At 47.9% G+C, this 22,267-nt stretch overlaps 1 long non-coding RNA gene and 1 pseudogene across 8 annotated transcripts in view; both read right to left on the bottom strand.

Annotated features, from left to right (window-relative positions):
• Window positions 1-227: 227 nt before the first annotated feature.
• Window positions 228-1,007, bottom strand: LOC105297198 (annotated as a pseudogene).
• A 1,648-nt stretch (window positions 1,008-2,655) lies between these two features.
• The window catches only part of LOC105297162, a 38,557-nt gene continuing 18,945 nt past the window's right edge, over window positions 2,656-22,267 (bottom strand). For 2 of the 8 annotated variants that reach the window (XR_002782154.1, XR_896330.2), the window contains 2 exons: window positions 14,375-14,549; window positions 6,224-7,129 (listed from right to left, as the gene is read on the bottom strand). This is a non-coding gene — a long non-coding RNA (uncharacterized LOC105297162). Of the gene's footprint in view, window positions 4,630-6,223; window positions 7,130-14,374; window positions 14,550-20,926; window positions 21,058-22,267 lie in introns of those variants that run through there. The other 6 variants (XR_002782155.1, XR_002782157.1, XR_002782160.1 and 3 more) reach the window with 5 other exon arrangements.

Here is a 22,267-nt window from a genome sequence, read left to right as displayed (position 1 = left end):
CCCTCATCCCCAACATGTTCCTACAGTCCTGGTGGGTTCCTCTCAGATGATGTATCACCCTGTACTAAAATGTTTGTCTCTTTATCGCTAGATAATGCAGAGAATCCCTTCTTTCTGTTCTTTTTTCCCTTCCTTCCTTCCTTCTTTCTTTTTCTCTGATAGCCAAAGGCTTTATTGATAAATATGTTTCAGGAAAGAAAGATTGATCCAATAGGATCCTATTGATCCTATTCCAAGTCTGTGGAATGAAATGCTGTGTCCAGGGACACATCAAGTGGTGCCAAAGGGAAATGCTGCTTTGTGCCCTTGTTTTCATAGATCCAGTCAAAAGCACAAGACTTGCAGTGACTAAGTCTTCAGGCTTAAAGCATAGGCTGATTTCTCTTTCAGCACTTTTTTACTGAATCACCGCCATGAATGATGGTCCTGCCAACCTGAATGCAGAAGTCCCCTCGAAGGGTGCCCAGCTTAGATTCTGCTAGATTGGTGTCCCCAGGCGTCGCCGGCCCTGTCTTCACCTCATTCAGCCCCTCCCAAATCGTAGCCAGAATCAACCTTGAATTCATGTACTTCTCCAGCCCCAGGAAGAATGCAAGGCCTTTCGTTTCAACATAGTGCTACTTCAGGTGTTCCTCAGAGGCCTGAAGGAACTTCATGGCCACGAAGCAGAATCCCTTCTGCTCAAAACTCTTGATGATCTTGTCCACTGGGCCATGTCCTCTGGCTCGACGGTGCATGTTCTCTGGCTTGACAGTGATGATGCTGTGATACAGATTGGCCATGGGCCCAGAAGTTGAAGGGGGTGAGAAGTGGGCATGCCACGTGGCCAGAGTCAGCCATTTCTTTCTTATTCACTGCTATATCTCAGCACCCAGAATAAAACCTAGCATGTGGTAGCTGATAAGAAAAATGTTTACCAATAATTAAAGGGATCTTTAGAGACCTTAAATGGGAAATTTTTTGGAATATTTGGACCAATCTCGATGAGAGTTGGAGAGAGCCACGCTTTCCCATATCCTCCCATGGAGTCTGTATTGCAGAGGAAGACAGACAGGAGTGGGCTCCACAACCCAGTTTCATCCCAAGAGCAGAGTTTTTCCTCTATGACCCCGAGCCGCACAGAGGTGCAGAGAGATGCTCTTCATCCCCTAGCCTTGTCACACAGGCCATACTGCTCTGTGCTGCTGACACCCTCTGTCTCTACAGGCTGCCTGGCCAGGCCCACTCCATGCAGGATGTCAAGGGCCTGCTTTACTTTCTCTAGACCAGAGAAGGGTCTGGGGCATCCCTTCCCCCTCTGCTGGAGCCAGATGAAGCTCCAACTAGGCCTGGAGCCAGAGAGATAAGAAAACCCAGTCGCTCTCAATTTCCCACAAACTTAACACTCAGGTCCTGTTGCAGAAAAAACAAATCACCTTCCACTCTTGAGATACCAAGAAATCACAGTGTCTCGGAGCTGCAGGGACCTACGAGAGCACTCAGTCTGACTTTCCTATCCTCTGCTCCCCACCCATTGTGCAAATGGAGAAACCGAGGCACAGAGATGGATGGGAACTTGATCAAGCTAACACTGAGAGTCGGTAAGAGAGCTTGGGCTGTAAACCCATGTCTCCTACTTCCTGGCTTCATATCTTTTCCAGCCCCCAAATTGAATAAACACCGAGAATTCACACCTGCGCCTCCAAGGACCTTCTTCAATCTCACTCTGCTTACACCTATGACAGGGAGCTCACACCTCTAGACATCTAAATACTTCTCAGTGTTAGAAAGAGCCTCTCTACCCTGAGTTTGAACTTGAACCACTACCCTCTGGGAACTTGTCTCGGAAATCACAGGGCCTGGGAGGATGCATGTGGGAAAAATAGTAGATGTTGTATTCCTTGGAATTCTCTTGGAAAAAGGAAAGCAGACTGGTGGCCCTCCTCCCTGCAAGAAAAGCCATGAACTAGAGCAGGAAGGGATTGGGGGGTACTCCCCAGACCACATTTCCCCAAAGGTGGGGAGCAGCCACAGGTCAGGAACGTGGAGTTTAGAGGGTAGGGAGTTCTATGGGGCAATTTGTACAAGTTGGCAAAACCTGTGATCCTGCCCCTGTGACACCCTCAAATCTTTGGTAAAGTGACGAAGCATGACCAAATTCCCAGGGCAATTAAATTTTTGTAGAAGGAAAGGCCAGTGATTCGTGAGGGGATATGATGGTTTGACACGCATGGAGGAGGTCGGACTCTCATAAGCAGGGACGAGAAGCATGACAAACAACTGTGGAACAGCTGAGCAATCTGAGCTTCGGACCCAGTTTTCTCCAAATGACCCAAGAGCGTGGAAGTCTCAAGGGGCATACAGATAACATACAGTGATGATCTGTGCCTTTCATTCATCTCTTTATCCCTTTGTTTGATAGGTATTTATTGAATGTCAACGATGTGCATTAGGCACTGGGGATACAATTATGAACAGGCCAGACTTGGTATCTTGGATGCTCTGCCCTATATTTTTAGCATATAGCTCTTCAATGGATGTCCCACACCCCAAAGAGTTTGCAAGTTCCCCAAGGGCTGGAGATTGTATCTGCCTCCTCCCCATCACACAGTCTTTACACTGACTCTGTAGTGAGCGCTTTAAGGATTCCCGAATAGTTACAATTCATCAGCCACATTCGTTGATCAGTAATTTAATCAGTTAAACATAGCACTGGCTCCATTTTTTGTGCTTTCAATCCCTGGAACTGAATAGGCAGACCCAGAGGAGCTCAACCTGAAGTCATCAAATCGAAGACCTGGATTTGAGCTTCATTCTCCCACCAGGAGAATGGTGATGGTTAGTAAGAATGGTGATGTCCATTGTCAGCAATTTGGGAACTTTTTTTCTCGTTTGATGCTATCAACAATCTGTGATTTAGGCAGGGCAGATTCTATTATCCCCACTTTACAGAGGAGGACACTGAGGCTTAGAGAAGTCGAGTGGCTTGCCCAAGGTCACAGAGTTGTTGAGTGGTGGTGCCAGGGCTCGAGGTCAGGTCTGTCTGGTCCTGGCAGCCTCTTTCTCCCTCTGTAGTACAGTGCCCCTGGGGCACATACTCCAGATGCAGCTGCGTTGTCTCCAACTGACAGGAGCGCCAGAGCTGAGCTGATTCATAAACTGATGGCTCCAGCCTCCCTTCATCCCTGCCTGATGAATCTGCCGGCTCTTCCATCCCCAGCACCACTGGCCAATGACCAAGGAAAGGACAAGAAAGCAAGATGAAAGTTGGGGGGTGGGCAAAGGAGACAGAGCAGAGGCAAAAAGGAAGGTCTCAGAGCATCCATCACCAGGGCCAGGTTCCCCTGGGATCTCAGCTGCTGTCTGATCTGCCTATGAACCAAGTTCCCAACCAAAAGTCGGCCTGCCTGACAACCTGTCAGTCACTCCCCTGGGTGAGCTCCTTCCCAGGCTCCCACGGCCTTGGGCCTGCTGGGACCCTAACAAATGCGCCAAGCATAGCTGGGCTCTGACAGGGGAAGCGGAGCAGCCACTCAGATGCCAACGACAGACCCACGTCTGAAGAATTGACCAGATCTGCCTTCTGCTTTTAGAGTCAATTCTCTGAGCCTTTTGTCCCAATCCTAAATTCCTTAAGCTCCTTTGCAAAGCCTTTTGGGTTTTCCTGGGTTTATGAAGTGTAGCTTCTCCTCAGGCATGTCTCCCTTCCCCGGCCTTTACCCTCACTTCAGCGTGAGTCAGGAGCTCATACTCTCACAGTCTCGGTCGGCCTGCCTCGTGTATGGTCACCACACATCCTTCCCTGTCACACCTTGCTAGCCCCAGAGCACCTGAGACCAGGAAAAACTGACGGTGAGAGGGACCTGGGCCAACAGGGTGGGGGTCATACTGCTGAGGTGGAATCCAGAGAGAAGGGTAACCATTTCAATCACAGACTCTGCCCAGTTGGAGTCGGGGGACTGTTGTGACATATTTTTGGACTGGTTCCATCTCCACAAATGTTCATTGAGGCCTGCTGTGTGCTGGACCTATGCTGGGCCCCTCGTCACAGAGAGGGATCAGATATAGTCCAGCTCCTGAAAGGTTTCTAGATGAGTGGGAACAGCAGCTCAGTAAACAAATAATTAAAAGCCTGGTGATGAGTCCTCTGAGAGGGGCTCAGGGGACTCAGGGTAGGAAGAAAGTCTAAAGAAGAGGCTAATTAGTTTTGTGGAAAGAGCTTGGACCCTGAACTCAGACAGAGTTAAATTCAGATGACATCACTGACTTCCCTAAGTCCTGGAGACTTATCTGTAAAGTAGGGTGATAATACCACCCATCTCACAGCATCGTTCCAAGGATTGGATAGTAAAGCTTTTAGTACAATGCCTTATGGAAGATCTGGTGAAAGTCTGGATGGCTTCTTGGAGGAGACGGTGCTTAAAAGATGAATGGAAGCTGCCCAACTACTCAGGCAGCCGCAGGAGGGCATCTGACCACTCAGGATTGTTAGCTGAGGAGACTTGAGAATCAGTCCAGTCAACACCTCTTCTGCGCAGTTGCCCATGTTCCCAGTTCTGATAGCATTGCTCTTGTCCGTCTGTCTCTGTCATAACACTGTGGGTTGTTCAGTGCTAGAGCCCACCTCATTCACCATGGCATCCATAGCGCCTGCAATCAATGGCACTCAGTGAATATATATATAAAGAGATAGACACATATATATATCAAGATGTATGTATGTATGTATGGATGGATGGATGGATGGATGGATGGATGGATGGATGGATGGATACATAATTCTGCAGAGTGAAAAACAGGAGAAAAGGGATAGAAAGAGAAGAAACAGAGGGGAACTAACATGTTTAGCCCCCACTGTGTGTATAACCAGGTTTAGTTCTCCCAAAAGATAGCTATGTATTTTATTCTCTCCATTTTACAGATAAGGAAATGAAAGCTCATAGAGGCCCCATGACTTGCTAGAGATCAGGCAGCTGGAAAGCAGCAGCCCCAGGATTCCATGTCCCATTCATGGATTTGCAGGGCCCTTTCATCATTCTGGGCTACTTCCAATTGGCCTAAGGATATTTGGCCAGAGCCTCAGGACCCAGAGGGCAGCCCCTCTCCACCCATCCTCTACCCCCACCCCAGCTGTGCAAACAGACTCCAGCTGGCAGTTTCCAAGGAGGTCTGTGGGGAGGGTCTGGCAGGTCTGGCAGGTCTGACAGTTCAGAGTGAGCCGGGCTTTCCTGAGAACAGCTCCCACCCCAAAGTGGCCTAGAATACATCTTTCTGCAGGATGAGAGCTTGGCTGGTTGACGCCAGGTGCTATGATCTCAGCCAGCAGGCGGACTCTAAAAATAACTCTGCCCCATCTCCTTGCTCCAAGTGTGACAGAGCTCCTCTCTGGTCGACTGTGCACTGACTGGACTCAGTGCAAATCCCTGGGTCTTGCAGTAGGCCCCAGATGTGGGTGACATCAGAGGTCTTGTGCCTCTTGCTGCACCACCATGCCACTGGGCACCACGGGACGAGAAGAGGATGCTGGGGACCCCCACTGGCTTGCTCCCTCTGCCTGAATGTGTCCTTTCTCTCTATCCTCTCTCTGCCTCAGTGTCTTACCTTTCACAGAATTAGTTTCATCTCCCCTTTCCTCCCTCCAGGGCTCATGCAAGGCCATATATTGTTATCCTAAGGGTCCTATCACCAGTTCTGCAGCAATCCTAGGCAGGGAGTGACTGCTATAGAAACGACTTCCCTGCAAAGAGCTCTGTGTAGGGTCCCTACTGTCTGATACCCACATTGGGACTGCCCAGCCTGACATTGCAGAGCTTCCTTTGTTAAATGATTTTATTTCTGAAGGACCAGCCAATCTATTTCTTGGAAGAAATGGGCACAAAGATTGATTTGTTCACACTAGACAAACACAGGCTGCTACATATACACTCAGCAGTGGGAGGCACGTGCGCTCCCTTCCACCCTTGGCTCTCAGACAAGCCAAAGCAGTTCCACACATACCCCCCAGAGAGTTGGGAGCCAGCCTGCCCAAGGGCTGACACCAGCATAAAGGGAAGCATAGCCTTGTTTGGGGATCCCCACCACCCCTTTCCTGAGGCCTCCTGCAAGCTCTGGCTTTTGAGATCAGGCCCCTGTGAGTCGGAGAAGCAGTGTCTGCAGGGAGAACCTTCCCAGCTAAGGAAAACACACCACATTCCCCATACGGGTGGAGTGTAGGAAAGCAGCCAGTCCAAGGCAGACTCTGGAATTCACAAAGATTTCATCAACCATTTAATAGACATGTAATGCTCACCTGCTATGTGCTAGACCCTTGGGAGGGGGGATGGGGCGGCAGAGGAACCAAAGAGTCTGAAGTCAGAAAACATTGACCTTGTCACTTCATTACCCATGTCAAACTAAGATTCAACAAACACTTCTTGCATACCAACTTGTGTTGGCCACATTCACATGAGTGATTTTATTTAGCCCAATTCTCTATTCTATGGATGTAAAAACTGGCCCCAGAGAATGTGTCATTTGTCTGAGGTGTACAACTACTGCCTCCATTTGCTCCTACGTAAAATGGTTCACAGCGGTACCCACCTCACGAGGTTGTTGTGAGGACATATGAGTTAATTTATATAAAGTTCATAGAATAGTGTCTGACATGAAATAAGTAGTCAATTGCTGTTACTCATAGTTTAAATACTTGTCCTATCAGACTGGGTCTGATTTATCACAGAGTCTAAGGAAGCATCCAGTAAGTCCTTGAATGGATCACCACCCATTTAGACCATCCATTCTTCCAGCCATCGAATTGTCCACTTATCAAGTGTGAGTTAAAGACTCTGTCTTGAATAAGGAATTCCCCCTTCAAAGATGACAACCTCTACCTTCTTTGTCTTCTTATACACTATCCTCTCCTGGGATCCTTCCTGCCAGGTCTGTCGCTCTCACAGGATTCTCTGCCTTCCAGATTTGATTTCTAGTGCTCCCTCTTCAATTTCTATTCAAGCAGAGCCACACACCTTCATACAGGTAGAAGTTGGGGCTGGCACCTCGGAAGAAACAATATCCTGTGGTCCACAGCTGGAGGCCTTTAAGGACATCTGGATGAAACATCAGTTGCTCTCTCTCTCTCAGCCTTTCAAGCCCCAGGGTGCCAAATCTGAGCCTAGACAGATAAGAAAGCAAGATTTTCATGTGCACATTTGGTGTGAGGGGAGGGGGAGCTGGGGAAGGACCAAATCTCACTTAGTCCAGAAAGCTCTTCTTATCTTCAAGTTCTTTGAAGTGGGGTAGTTCTCAGAGACTGAAAGCCAGAGGGGAGCCTTTTCTCCATGCCAAGTCCCCATCAGTCCTCAGCTGGAGTGGCCAGGCCCAGCCCTGGACTCATTCTGGGTCTCAGATGCTCACAAGTCATTCATTCTCTTTGCAAGCACTTCTGAACCTAGCAAGTGCTGGGGGCTCTGTGTTAAAGGCTAAGGAGGATGAGATGAATCAGATCCACATGCTTATTTGCAACCACAAAAGCTCTCAAATAGCTCCTTGACCAAGAAGTGATGCAGACATGGAAACAGAGACTGTGCACCGAGTGCTTACAATCTTAATTCCTGGTCTGAAATTTGGTGCCTGTGTTTGGTGCCTAAACACCTTCTACAATGTCTAAGCAAGCAACAAGTCTCTGTTCATACACCTCCCAAGAAGGGGGGAAACATGTTCCTTCCGTTTCCCCAGCCCAGCAGCCTGCCACAGCACTAGACCCTCTGGCTGGCAGACAATGCTGCCTCCCTTGATGCTGAAACAACCTGGCTCATGTGTTCCTCCCACTAGTCCTACTCTGTGCCCTGGGGCTGCCAGAACCGTTCTGGCTGCATCTGTCCCAGGACAGCCTTGAAGAAAACTGGAAGCAACGTCAGGTTCTCACAATGCTCAGTTCCTAAAGATTGTTTTGGTGCAAAAAGGCCACTCTAGCAGCAGTGAGTGGGAGGTATGAGACAGCTGTGGGCTGGAGCCCAGGAGCCCAGGAACACACCATGTGAGAGATGGTTCACCTGAGCCAGGTAGCAGCCAGGCCAGGACAATCAAAAGGCCATTGAAAGGGCGTTCGGGGAGGAGAAGCTGACTTAGAGACGGGGCCTGCGGGAGTGCCCCAGCTAATGGGGGAGGCTTAATCCCTCTCTCCTGTGCTAACAGGGGAGATAAAACCGGTGAAAATGAGAAAACAGAAAACGGAAGCAGCTTTTCAGCTCCAAGTCCCCGGCCTCATCTCCATTCCAGCCAGATGTGCTCCCCTCCCTCAGCTCCTCCTTCCTAAAATATCTTTTCTCAGGCTGCTAATGTCCCTGCCTTAACAGCTGGAAGACAGCTAGGTGCCTGCAGGGCTCATCTCTGTCCCATCCCAGACCCACCCATACTGGTGCCTTGCTCAGGACCTACACATGGCAAAGTCTCAGTAAATGTGAACGGAACAAAGCACTGCACTGGTTTATGCTGGTTATATAGCTGGAGCAGAAGCTGTGTGCGTAAAGAGTAGGGTTCAGTCAACTTTAGGGCCTAGAGACACAGGTCTCAGCGTTGGCTCTGCCATTGACTTAATTTGCTCAAAGGTGACCTTGAGCAGGTCCTAGATGGAGTCAGTTTTCCCAACAAGGAGAACCACACAAGAAAACTCTAAAGCCTACTAAGCCATAACATGCCGCGTGATGGTCCAGGAGGCCCCCTCTACATTTATTTGGCACATCTTATGTCCCCTACTGAAGATACCTGAGAAGACTGCCATCTCCTTTCTCCCAGGGCACCTCCATTCCCCCACCAGACTATTTTTGTGCCCTGGGAACCAAAAGAGGAATGTGTCCAGTTGTGAGCTCAGCCAAATCAAGCCAAGCCACCTTTGCTATTTAAAACCTTTCTCTCCGCAGCAGTCTGTTGAAGCTGTGAGAAGCAAATCCCTACTCATTTAGGAGTCCACTTGGTGGTGGCTTTAAATTCCCCGGGATTAAGAGACCTCAGCACTAGCTTCCCACTGCCCTTTTCTCTAAATTCTTCCCCGAGGCTACTTGGCTGATTGGAATGTTCAGCCGTGTTCAGACCACTCCCTCAGTGACCAGGCCGGATAAGCACCCTCTCTGGAGACACTCCTGGCTGTCGCGTTTCTCAGAATTAATCCATGTTGACAAACCCTGGCCCTGGCATTTCCAAGGGGCCTGAGTTCTATAGCACAGAAGGCCCAGATCTTCCAGGGGTCAAGGTAGCTGGGGACAAAGTCAGCCAATACTGGAGCCAATTGAGAATGGATGGTGAGGTGTAGTGTTACAAGCTCTCAAGCCCTCACATGTTCAAGCCAGAGGAGACTTTCAGGATGGTGTGTCATACACCCGCATTGTACAAATGGAAAAATGAGGCTCAGAGAGGGCATAGCACTTACTCAAAGTCACATGTTCTAAGACTGACATTTGGGATATTGAGATAAATTTGTATTCATTGAACAAACACATAGAAAATTAATTATATGTCAGCCACTATTCTAAGCACTTTATAAATATTATCTTATTTAATCCTCTTAAGAACTCTGAAGGTAGATTTTTATTATCTCCAATTTACAAGTCACAAGGCTGAAACTCCAAAAGACGGAATCACTTTTCCAAGATCACATGGCTAATGTGACTTATGTAGGTTTGAACCCAGGTCTTTCTTGTATGCCTTCCTCTACTCCATATTGTTCAGTTGGAGGCAAGAGAAATTAAGTCCAAGTACTGCATAGTATTGGCAGTGGGGGATCCAGGCCACAGAGCGGAGACGTCAGCAGGCCAGCTCTGAGGGCGGCAGGCTCACACACAGCTGGTAGATGGCCACAACCACAGGTCTGTCCCAAAGCCTCACCTCTGCCCCAGCATTACTGCGATGCACACCTCCAGAGAATCCCCTTCACTTTGCATTTAATGTGAATTGTGACCCTGAGGTTGTGCTTTGCGGCAGCAGCCCAGGCCTCACCTGCACAGGTAACTATCAGATAGGTGGGAGCCTCAGCCATTCATCCAGGGCTGCTGTCTCAGGGTGGGGACTCCTCAGCTCAGAAGGGAGACCTTGCCAGCCACAGAGGTAACATGTGCCAGCTGCTGCTCCAGCCCCCATTAACTCTGCAAGCTCACGTGGAGGGCAGCCTCGGTCATACGTCTAGACAGCAGACTGAGAATGGGCTCGGCATCTTAGGAGAAGTTTCCTGAATTCCTTCCACCTTCGGGAATGGAAATTGAGCTAACAGGGAATTTGTTCTAATTAAACGGAAATAAGGAGAATTGAACAAGAGCTCTTCAAGGTTGAACTCCTCTGGAGGGTTCTTCCAGAGCTCTCCTTTTGTTAATCTGTCCAGTGAGAAAGCCCAGAGCACTGATTCTATGCCAGCTCTTGGCTGGGATTTGGGCACAGAGAGGGTTGGACTGGGGCACTGTCTGCCAAGAGTGCCCACCTAGTGGAGCAGTAAACAGTGAACTCAGGAGCTCAGCCCAGGTGCTATCAGCAAGGAAGCCTGGGGTGGAGGGAGGGCTATGGAGCTCAGGTGCCCGCAAGCCTACCCTGGAGGTCAGGGGAGGCTTCCAAAGCGCCTGCTGACATCTTCTTCCCTCACTTCTTCCCATACTGCAGGACTCAGTTGATATGCCGCCTCCTTCAGGAAATCTCATGTCTTTAGGACACACTGATGGTCATTCAACACTTACTCTTTCAACAAATATTAACTGAGGGGAGCAAGAGACAAGCTGCACACTAATGGAGTTTATCACTGCTCACTTCTATAAGAAGTCTTTGCACATATTTCGAACCCAGCAAACCATCTCAGAAGGGGTGTGCCTGCGTGTGTGTGTGGTGTGTACATGTGTGTGTGTACATGCACATGCACATGTGTGTTTTCTTGCTGTTAAGCATCTCCCAAGTTTCTTTCAAGAAGTAGTCAAGCTTTATAATTAAGAACACAGCCTCTGGAATCAGACGTTCACATTTGAATCTTGAATTTGTCCCTGTGTAATCTTGAGCAAGCTACTCAGCCTCTTTGAGTCTCAGTTCTATTGTCAAAATGAACAACGAGAATCTGATGGCCCGTCCTGATGGCCCACCACGTGTCAGACAGTCCCTGTACTAAGTATGCACTTTACAAATGCCTGGCATTTGACTGCTCTTTGCTCTTTGGCAGAGAATGGAGAATAGATACATGTGGTCTTTTTTAAAAAAATATATTTTTATTGTGGTAAAATATACATAACATAAAATTTGCCATTTTAACCACTTTTAAGTGTGCAATTCGGTGACATTAAATACATTCACAATGTTGTGCCACCATCCATCTTTAGAAATTTTTGATCTTTCCAAACAGAAACTCCGTACTCGTTAAACAATAACTCCCTCTCTTTCCCTTCCCCCAACCCCTGGTAACCACTATTCTACTTTCTGTCTCTATGACTCTTCTAGGTGCCTCATCTATGTGGAATCATACAATATTTGTCCTTTTACATCTGACTTATCTTATTGAGCATACTGTTTTCAAGGTACATCATGTCATAGCAGATGCCAGAATTTTGTTCCTTTTTAAGGCCGAATAATATCCCACCATATGTATGTACCACGTTTTATCCATTGATCCATTCATGGATATCTGGGTTGCTTCCATCCTTTGGCTACTGTAAATAGTGCTGTAATGAACATTGGCATACAAGTGTTCGAGCCCCTGCCTTTGATTTGTTCGAGTAAATGCTGACAAGTGGAATTGATGAATTATATAGTGATTCTACATTTAATTTTTTGAGGAACCACCATGCTGTTTTCCATAGTGGCTGCAGCATTTTAAATTCCCACCAGCAATGCCATATGGTCTTGAAGTAGGAGTTAAAAGGGTGTGAGATGAACTCCCAGAGTCTCTGGCACCCTCCTTTAGAGACTTTCCCCAAAGCAATGGAAGAAGAGTGGTGACAAACTGGGACAAGCCCAGAGGAGGTACTTAAAGCAGGGAGGGGACTGAAGCTACACACTGAGGAGAAAGGGTGGAAGGGTCCAGAGCATGGGGTCTGGTAAGGAGGCTTTAAGACTGATGGCTGCTGCGTGTGTCCACCATGCTTCCTGGGGGCAAAGTGGGCAGCCCCAGGGTCACGTTGAGTCCAGCCAGAGTGTTCCAAGGAGACTATATCCATCACAACATGAGGCAGACCTTCAGAGAGTCAGAGCTTTCCAGCAATGTGAGTAGGGAGCTCTCCGTCACTGGAGGTGTGCGACGAGTGACTGACGTCCTCTTGAACAGGAGGCTATAGAGCATCGGAGGTCCGACTAGATAACCTCTGTGGTCCCATAGGGCAGTGTGTTCTTAAAGTTTGGGATTCAAAGATCCTGTGACTGGATTCCGTTTAAGCCCATTTGTAGGCAAAAACTCTAATTTACTATTCCCGTCCATTTAGGTGAATTCTACCCTGGCTTCTCTGAGATCCTGTGTTGGTATTGGCATGGACACTGCTCTGCCCCAGCAGGGGTGAGCTTCACTTCTATTTGCCAATGAGGATGTTACATGATGCCCTAAGTTCTTATGGCTATTGTCTATCTTTTCAATTAGAAATAATACTTTGTGTGTGCAAAGCGAGGCTGCAGGGAATGACTTTGGAAACAGTGCAAAGGTGAATGAAGAAAAAGGGGTTTCCTCTCTGGCCTGCAAGGGCCTCCAGAGTCTGCCTCACTTCTTGCCCCCAAGCATCCCCTCCTCAGCCTCTTGCTTTGGCACAGAGCTAACCTTGTCTCCTTCTCTGCTCAGCACTCAGGCTCCCTGTTCCAGCTTTTCTCCCTCTTACACTCTCTGTCTTTTCAACCACTCAGCATATGCTGCTGGCCAAGCCCACTTTCTGGGAAACCACCTCTGATTCTCTCACTACCTGCACAAATCTTGCCATCTTTTTATGGCTCATCCAGGTTTCTCTTCCTATAGAAAGCCCACAGAGATCTTCTTTCATAATGCTTTGTATGCTAGGGTACCACTTAAGGCACTCATTCATAGATGTTTATTTATTAAGTACCCAGTAGGCCCTGGTCTCTTGCATACACTGGGGATATATCACTAAAGATTGGTGACATTTCTGCTATCATTGAGTTTATATTGCGGGAAGAGACATGGAAAATTAACACAGGAACAAATAAATACATAAAATCACTTGATACTGGGATGATTGCTGCAAAGACAATAAAACTGGGGGTACGATAGAGGCTACTTTAGGTCGAATGGTCAGAGGAGACCTCTCCAAGAAGTGCTATTTAAGCCAAGACTTGAATTATGAAAAGTGCCAGCCTAGAGAGGATCTGGGGTGGGGGGCCGTTTGGGGGTGGAGGGAGCTTTCCAGGAACATAGGAAGGTAAAGGTCCCTGAATAACTTTGGTTTGTTCAAGGAACAAGAAGGTTGCCACTGTGGCCGGAACGCGGAAAACAAGGCGGAAAGTGGATGATGTGACAATAGAATGACAGGGAGATGATGAAACCATGGTAAGGCCTGCAATGGGAAGCCGTTTGAGGAAATAGGGTCTGATTCAAGATGTACAAAAACTCACCCTGACTGTTGCATAGAGAATGGCTTGTAATGGGCTAAGATGTGAAGCAGGGAGAACAGCTAGGAACCTACTGGAGTAGACCAGGCAAGAGATGTTGGTGGCTTGGACTTGGGAGATAGCAGTGCAGATGGTGAAGTTAGGTTTGAGATATTTTTTGTAGGTACGATTGCCTGGGGAGTGGGAGAAGGAAGACCTAACAGAGAAGATGGCACTTCTCTGGGTTGTTGGATTGTGGAGAAGGATGAGGAGTCCTCCAGAGAGAGGAAGAGAAAAGAACATTCCAGGCAGTTTTTTAAAAAGACTCAGAGGCAAAAACATGAATGGTGTTTTCAGTATGATGGCCGTGAATGGCATGTACCAACAATCTTCAGAGATAACAAGTGAGAGGTCAGACAGAGAAGTACATAAAGGTCTTGAGCATCACGGGAAGGGCTTAGTCTCTATTTCTTGTAGGTAATAAGGAGACACTGAAGGCGTTAGCACATAAAAGTTGCTCCATATATTATTTATATAAGGACCACCCACCTGTAGGAGTCCCAGTACCAAGCTGTGGAAAATACTTTCACAGGTATTTCATGGGACCCTGTTGAAACACCTTGATATTTAGTAACTATAAATTTTCCTCTCCCCACGCCAAAGGCAACTTGGTGCCCAGGTCGAGTTCTGTTCTAGGAGGTAGTCTATCTGAGTTCTCTGGGCATCTAGATACCCAGAAGAGAGAGCCAGGTGGCCAGAGGTTGGTAGACAAGCATCGGCTAAGGGTCATAACCTGCCTTCACTGACCTTATACACCTCACCAGGCATGCCCAGCCTTATCTGCAGATAGGATAGGCCCAATCCCACATACCTGTTGTATTTTTACCAGCCAATACAAAGACGAGCTTCTGGACACAATTCCTCATGGACAACTACCACTCACTTTTCCAAGACTTTAGATATTGATGTGTTCACTCGAGCCATGGCTTCATCTCCAAGATGCTATTTGACTCTAGGCAACCACCTTGCACTGGGCCTCAGTTTCCCTGTCCAGAAAGTGAAAAGGTTGGACTTAGTGACCTAAGGTGTTTTCCAGCTCTGGAACCCTCCAACCTGTTTACTTAGCTCCCTTTCTGCTCAAAAACCATTTGCTTGTCTGCTCTTCATGTACGGGAACAAAGCCACAGTGTGTGAATGGAGCCCGTTCCATGATCGGTCTCAGTGCCCTGAGGCCCAGAGGCCCAGTTGGATTCCACTGAAGGGAAAAGCAGACTCCTGCAAGGGTCAACTGTGCCCCGTGCTTTCTGGAAAGTGCTTACAAAGCCTGAATTCCCAGCCCACACACTGGAGCAAGCTGTCCTCTCTTTGAAACCTAAGAAAGTTGCAGGAACAGCCATTTACCTGTCACATGGTTTTTGCAATTTCCCTGGCACCTTCACTAATCATTGAAGCAAGTTTCAGCGGGTGGAGGAACAAGCCCCAGGTCTGACACAAATGTGCTGGAAGAAGAGAATTGTAGCCGAGATCATATAGGACCCCTCCTGAGGGTGTCCAGCCACAGGGGTCTGCTCGTGACTATTTAGGAGTCCTGCCAAAATCTAAGAAATGAGCTGAGTTGCAGAAAGGTAAAATGGATGACACTCTGGAAAGCTGAGTCAGAGAGCATCTGTGAGCCCAGCCCTATGTGGTATAAGGAAGGGTGAAGACTTACAGACGGGTTAGAAGACAGTAGGTAACTCAGGACGAACCGGGAATGCAAAGCACCTGATATGTCCATGTACTCTTAGAAATATACTTCATTCCTTCTCCCAACAGAGATTAATATGTGTGCTGTGCCAGCATATTACTGTGCTGTGCCTAGTACACTTATACTGTACTAGGGGTACAGTATAAGACATTGTCACAGTCTTTTCGTTTCTGGAAACATGGACTAATGAGAGATGTGTATTGTGGATCCAACTGTATACGCTCAGGAGAAGAGGAGATAAGCATGGCCTTGGATGACCACTCAGGAGGCTTTCTGGAAGTGGGAACATGCCAGGCAAAATAAGAAAGACACGACGAAATAAATGGCTCCACGGCACCAGCGGAAAGAGCTTGGACTTCATATCAAAAGGACTTGGCTTAAAGCTGACTCTCCGAGCCTTTGTTTCTCATCAGTAAAATGGGAAATATAATGATGGTTTAGGAGATTACATGAGTTAAGGAGGAACTGTGCCTGGTTCAAAGTGGGGTCTCCTAAAATGACTGGTTGGGGGTGGGGCAGGAGGCAGGGGTGATAAGAGTCTGGGAGATAATTTCTGGTGTGGCTTCCTTCCCAGCTTTGATCATACTCCTCCTCCTTTCCCCACCCCACTCCCTATGGCCGGGGTTAGGGTAGGTAGAATCCAGGCCAATACCCACATCCTGGTGGCCTGTTTGCCCTGAGCTTCCTGAGGTATCAGTACAGCAGGCTTCTATGGGCCCAGTGAATTTCCACAAGCCAGGAGGGCCCCACTTGGAGGCTCACACCTCTGGAACTGACGACGTTGGCCAAGTTCAGGCCGTGGGAGGGGAAGGCAAGTGCTGTGTCGGCTGGATTTGATGGGGAAATGGGCCTCCAGGGTGGAAAAGGAAAATAAAGAGAAGGATTCTTGCTGTAGCTTGCTCACAGAGAGCTGCAGGTCTCAAGGCCTCCCCCTCCCACGTCCCCACCTCAGGTTTTTGCTGGAGAATTAGCTTCAGGATCTAACCTAGCAAAGACATGCTTCCTCCAGGAAGCCTGCTTGTATGGCCCAGTGCGTTGTGCAATCTCATTCCTCTAATCCTGTCTATTTGAGTGTTGCTTCACCCTCATAGGCCAAGTACAGTAAGTCTTCACTTAGCATCTTTGATAATAGGTTCTTGGAAACTATGACTTTCAACAAAATGACATATAATGAAATCAGTTTTACCACAGGCTAGTTGATATCAACAAAGGTTCTTATGGCATATTTCTGGTCACAAAAATATCACCAAACTTCTAAATAAATTTCCAAAATGCTTCTAATATTAAACGTTGACATAAATGTGAGCTATCCCTACATTTAAGAAAGATTAATAAAAACAAGTAAGATCATTCTTTTCTAACTTAGTTACTCCAGTTCAGGGTCAAGGGTGGCTGGAGCCTATCCCCAGCAGCTCAGGGCACAAGGTGGAAAAACACCCTGGATGGGACACCACTCCACTGAAGGGTACTCACATTCACGAACACACACACACTCGCTCACTCACTCACTCATACTGGGACAATTTAGACATGCTAATTTACCTAATATGTACATCTTTGGGGTGTGGCAGGAAACCTGAGTCCCTGTAGAAAACCCACACAGATATGGGGAGAGCATGCAAACGCCACACGGACAGTGGCCCCGGCTGGGAATTAATGTTTTCTCTCATCAACATTACAACAAAATGGCATTGAAGGGAACATTATTCAAGGACCTGCTATATTTTTGCAGCACATTATTTGGTACAGTGCATTTTCAACTCAGATTCTCAGCTTCCACCAGAAAAGGCAAAAAGGAAAGGAGAAAATACACATTTACTGAGACCTTGCTGTATACCTCGCTCTGGGCTGAGTACCTCTCATGTGTACTCATGCAACAGCCCTCCGAGGTAAGGACCAGTATCTCCATTCCACAGATAAAGAGCCTAAGGCTCAAAGAAGTGGACCTTCCAGAACTGGAACCCTAATCTGCTGGACGCTGAAGCCTATTTAGCTCCTCTGTACCAAAATAAGATCTTCTCTGGAAAAAAAATATACATTCTGTGGTGAAATCAGTTTGGGAAATGCTGCTTGGTAAGTAAGCATCCCTGTTAAGTCTCCCAAGCCACAGTAGGATATTCAAGGTTCTGAGAGGTCCTGCCAAGGAGAGTCTTGGCTGACTTGACTTACCCCAGCACTCTCCAAGGGACACCTCAGTTACAGCTGCTGACAGCCCCCAAGACCTCTGGGCATACACTCTGGGATATGCCATCTACAACACGAAGATTGCCAAAGCGGGAGTGCTCAGAAACAAGCTCTCCGAGGAACATAAGGTGGGCCATGAAGGCTGAATCAGACATGAATGGGATGGTAGGAAGAAGGGCATATTCGGTGGAGGTGAGTGTGCTGAGAAGTCTAGACAGGGAGACAACAGCCCCAGCTGAAATCCAATATCCTAAGTACGTGAACCATTACCATCTTATTTGACCACAAAAGTCTGTCTTTAAAGCTAGAAGCACAGAGTGACTCTCGCCATGCCATCAGGCACTGCAGGCAGGAGTTGAAATGAAGAAGTCTGTCTCTGTTGCCGAAAAACGGACAAAATGCAGCATGGAGGACTTTAGTTAGGCTTTCATTAGGCCATCAGTAGAGGATTCTAACCAGTCCCCCATAAACCACATGCATTATCCTACCATCACCCATTTGCTCATGTGCCCTGCCCTGAAATGTCCTTTCTGCACATCTTCATCTTACCAGCATCCACTATGCAATGCATCCAACAAGAAGACTGAAAACTCCATCCTCCCTGCCCTCCCTGGAATCAGGAAGTCCCGACCCATTTCCACTCCCAAAGGAGATGCTGGAGACTTATGATATCAACGTCAGGACTTGGAATCTCAGTACTAAGATTAGGCAAAAAGTGGTATTGCAGAATTCTGCCCAGGACTGAGCATGCCTGGAGTGCTTGCCCTCCCCGGAATCAGGAAGTCCCGACCCATTTCAGCTCCCAAAGGAGATGCTGGAGACTTACGATATCAACGTCAGGACCTGGAATCTCAGTACTAAGATTAGGCAAAAAGTGGTATTGCAGAATTCTGCCCAGGACTGAGCACGCCTGGAGTGCTGTACACTGACAGGTCACCACGCGGTGACAAACGTAGCTGTGTCCAAATGTTGATAGCTCAGATAGGAGACTCCTGGAAACTGGCAGATGAGACACAAGTGAAGGAAAGGGGTGGGGTGACATTTATAGATGCGAGTACAATCAAAAATTTTAAGTATATCTCACAACTGTCTAGAGGGATGCTTTTTAAAAAGTGGTTCCCGAACCAGCAGCATTAGCATCACTTGGGAAGAAGTGAGAAATGCAGATTTTTTGCATGCCACCCCTCCCAGACCAACTGAGTCAGAAACTCCGGGTGGAGCCCAGTCAAGCATTTTAATAAGGCCTCCTGGTGATTCTGAAGTATGCTAAAGTTTGAGAACCACCGACCTGGAATTATTCCTGTTAAAATAATTGCTCCTCAGGAGAAACAGTGTTAACCTCCCCTGTTGTGGACAGTGGCTCAGAGAGGACATCTGTTCTATCCTAGGACTCACAGCAGATAAGCTGTAGAGATGGGGCTCCCAACCCCAGTCATTCTGAAGCTTCCTGGCAGGCGGTATGGACAGAGTTGGGTGCCCAAGGTACTAAGAGAGCTGCTTGCCTTGGCCCCAGAGAAAGCCTTAATTGGCTCATTAATAGCTGTGATTAGAGAGAATGGAGAAGCCTTTATCTTTGAAGTGCCCTGGCTATGCTAGAAGCTCATGCAGGGAGCTTGCTGTGACTAATTAAAGCTGAGCTGTGTTTCCTGTCAAGAGCCCAGAGTGTGAAGGGCTTCAAACGAGAAAAATTAAGCTTCCATTTCCATTCAGGGGCAATGGATAGAACCAGTAGAATGAAGATGAGAAGAAGGGGCCTTTTCAAGGGGCAGGGCCCCTGGGCTGGAGGTAGACTCTGGGTCTCTTCTGAAGTATGTGACCAAAGAGATACTTCTGGCTTTGAGGGGGTCTGAGGGCTCATACATTCCCACAGTGGTAACCCTAGGTCTGACATCATCTTCATTCTTATTTTTTAAGATTTTTGAGCATATCAGCTTTTGGCCTCTGATTGCACCTGCTCAGGTGTGTGAATTAGAAGTAGTGAAGGAGGCCTGGGTGACAGCCCTGGTGGTAACAGGATCGTAGGGCTGTGAAGGTTCTAGTCCCAAAAGTCATATTCACTGCGGGCTCCCAGGGCTATAACTACGACTCCAACTTCATCAGCAGCCTTTCCTCGAGTCCTTACTAAGCGCCAGAGACAGGGCTGAGTGTTGTATATTAACTCGTATAACGCCCTCAATAGTCCTACAAGAAAATGTACAAGGCGCATGTTAATTGACTGGCCCAAGGACACATGTATCTGAGCAAAGGATCAAACTCAGCTATAACTGAATCAAAGTCTTTTGTTCTTAACCACTAATATTGCCAAACTGTCCCGATCCTTGAACTTCCTTTCTTGGGCCCTGGATCATTTCAAGCTGAGAATGCTAAGGCCACCCCCTCCTTTCACTTGGTGAGCGGACCTGGGACCTCTCACCCTTGTTTTATCCTTCTCCCCACCACCACCCCACTCTGACGGAGGACAGAACCTTTCTTGAAGACACATCGTGGCTGAGTTAAAGGGTCAAACTAGACCCCAGCTATGTGGGTCTGAGCACAGAGATGTTACTTCCGGACCAGTACTCAAGACGCGTGGTCTGAAAAATGGCCTGCTCTTATTGGATTAATTTATTTCTCTGATCAAATCATAGAAAGTTTGTGAGGACATATAACCTTTAGTGAAAAGACTAGTACATAAAAATGAGTATTTTTGAAACTGATATTTCAGTTCAAATAAGACCTAGATAATTTAAATAAGAATGATGCCAGGGCACCTAGAGCCCATCTTTGTATCTCCAAACAGTCAAAGGTTTTCCCTTCCTCAAGGCCTAAGTGAAACATCCACTCCTCCAACCAGTTGCCTCCTCACCACCCCCCAAACTTCCTCCCCCAGAAATGGTTGCTGCCCCACCCCCTCAGTTCCCTGCCACTCTCTCTTTAATGGCCTACCTCAGAGTTGAATGTGGGCCTGCTTATCTCTACCTCCCCACCAGCTCTGAGATTTTCAGAAACAGTCTAAGTTATCCCATCTCCCCAGGGCTCAGGCTGAGTGAACGAAAAAATGAATGACTGTTTGACCAAGAGTGTTTTGTTTCTTGGCCTAGAATTCATCTCTTGCTCCCTGCAATCCCAGGACTTAGTGTCTTCCTTGGGTGCTACAGCACTGGGGAACGGTGCCCAAGAGACTTAAGGAAAGGCTTGTGGAAAGAATGAATGATCAAAGGACTTGCATCTAACTCAGAAATGCTCCTTCCTTGGCAGATCACGTCCTTGGCAGGGTTAACCTGTATGTGTGAGCTTACCCTTCCCCAGCCCAGCCCTGCTCCTCAGCAACCTAAATCATGTTAGAAGGGGTGTAGGCCAGGCTGAGCCTCATAGGGTGTAGCCAAGCTGGGAGCTCTGGCAGGGCAGAGGGTATGGGGCCAAATGACCATTGTCACCTAGGACCCCTTTACACAGAAGTAAGGGGAACATGCCCACCCAGCTCCTCAGCCTGCTCAGCAGCTTACAGCTCACCTTGTTATGTTAGGTTCCTCAGAGGCCTGCACGTTCTTGGCCCGGCCACAGAAGTCAGCATGATGGACAGAGAAGTCATGCCTCCTTCACTGACAGTTGCTGCCCGCTTCCCATGCTCGCACGATGATGCCACCTGCAATGCATAGTTGAGACATAGGGCACAATGGCCAATGGGATGAGCAGTGTGAATTGTTTCAGGGAATTGTTGGGAGGCAGCCTGTCCACAATGGCTTCCATAAAGCCAGCAAGTGGTATTACATGTGGAGAGGAAAACAGACCAAATCACACTCTCCTGCCCTTACCATCTGGCTTTCTGCCTCTTCCTGCAGTTGATGGAGGCAGCCTGGTGCTGCAAGGAGAGGGCTCTACCCATCATCAGGGCGATGTGAGACCCACTTCCTGAGCACGACTCATTTCCACACCAAGCCCTGGGCTGGTAGACACATCCACATACATTATTTTCACAGCCAATATTCAGAGGAGGGATTAACCTTCTGGGAAAGATAGGAAAAATGAGACCAGAGAGACTCAAAGAGGTAAAGTCATGTGCCCCCTGTTGGTCTCAAATTTCAAGGCTGAGCCAGACTTGAAACGAAGGACTGAAGGACTCGCTGACCCCATACTCTCCTGCTGCCTCCCCCAAACCACAGACATCTATTCTGGCTCCATCTCAGCCACACACTTGCTCTCTTTCTGTCAGGTAGTGCTTCCTGCCGTGCCTGATGAAGTCCTACCCACCCTTCACGGTGCTACTCAGTTACAGTCTGCTTGGTCACATGCCCACTTTTCTCCATGACCCCCTCAAACGGTGCCTGCTATTTCTGTTATAGTTGGAATCAGGATAGAAGCATGGATTGCAGCCTGCCTTCCATTAGAAAGGACTGCATGTGCCTGGGCCTCTCCCTCCAGGTTGGGATCCTTGGGGAAACAGAGCCTGATGATAGTCACTCGGCCCATCATACAGAATATAAAGAGATTTATCCCTCATGGTGCTCCAAGTAGAAAGGAAAAAGCAACCTCTCTCTCTCTCTGTCGTCTGTCTGTCTCTCTGTCTCTGTTTCTGTCTCTCTCTCTCTCTCTCTCTGTCGTCTGTCTGTCTCTCTGTCTCCGTCTCTGTCTCTGTCTCTGTCTCTCTCTCTCTCTCACACACACACACACACACACACACACACACACACACCAGGAAGCTCTACAATTTGGCATGAACTATCAGAGATCATTGGATGCAGCCTCTTAACTCTTCAGATGGATGGAGAGAACCAGAGAGATCGAACACTTGCTAAGGTCACTGGGCCCTTGGAAGACTCAACCCCTTCCAGCGGGAGGTTCCTACCCTGCCAT

This window comes from Pteropus vampyrus, unplaced genomic scaffold (genome assembly GCF_000151845.1).
Source record: "Pteropus vampyrus isolate Shadow unplaced genomic scaffold, Pvam_2.0 Scaffold135, whole genome shotgun sequence".
In the NCBI taxonomy this organism is placed as follows: Eukaryota; Metazoa; Chordata; class Mammalia; order Chiroptera; family Pteropodidae; genus Pteropus; species Pteropus vampyrus.
Note: the sequence above shows the minus strand (reverse complement) of the source record. Positions and strands in the feature narration are given on the sequence as shown.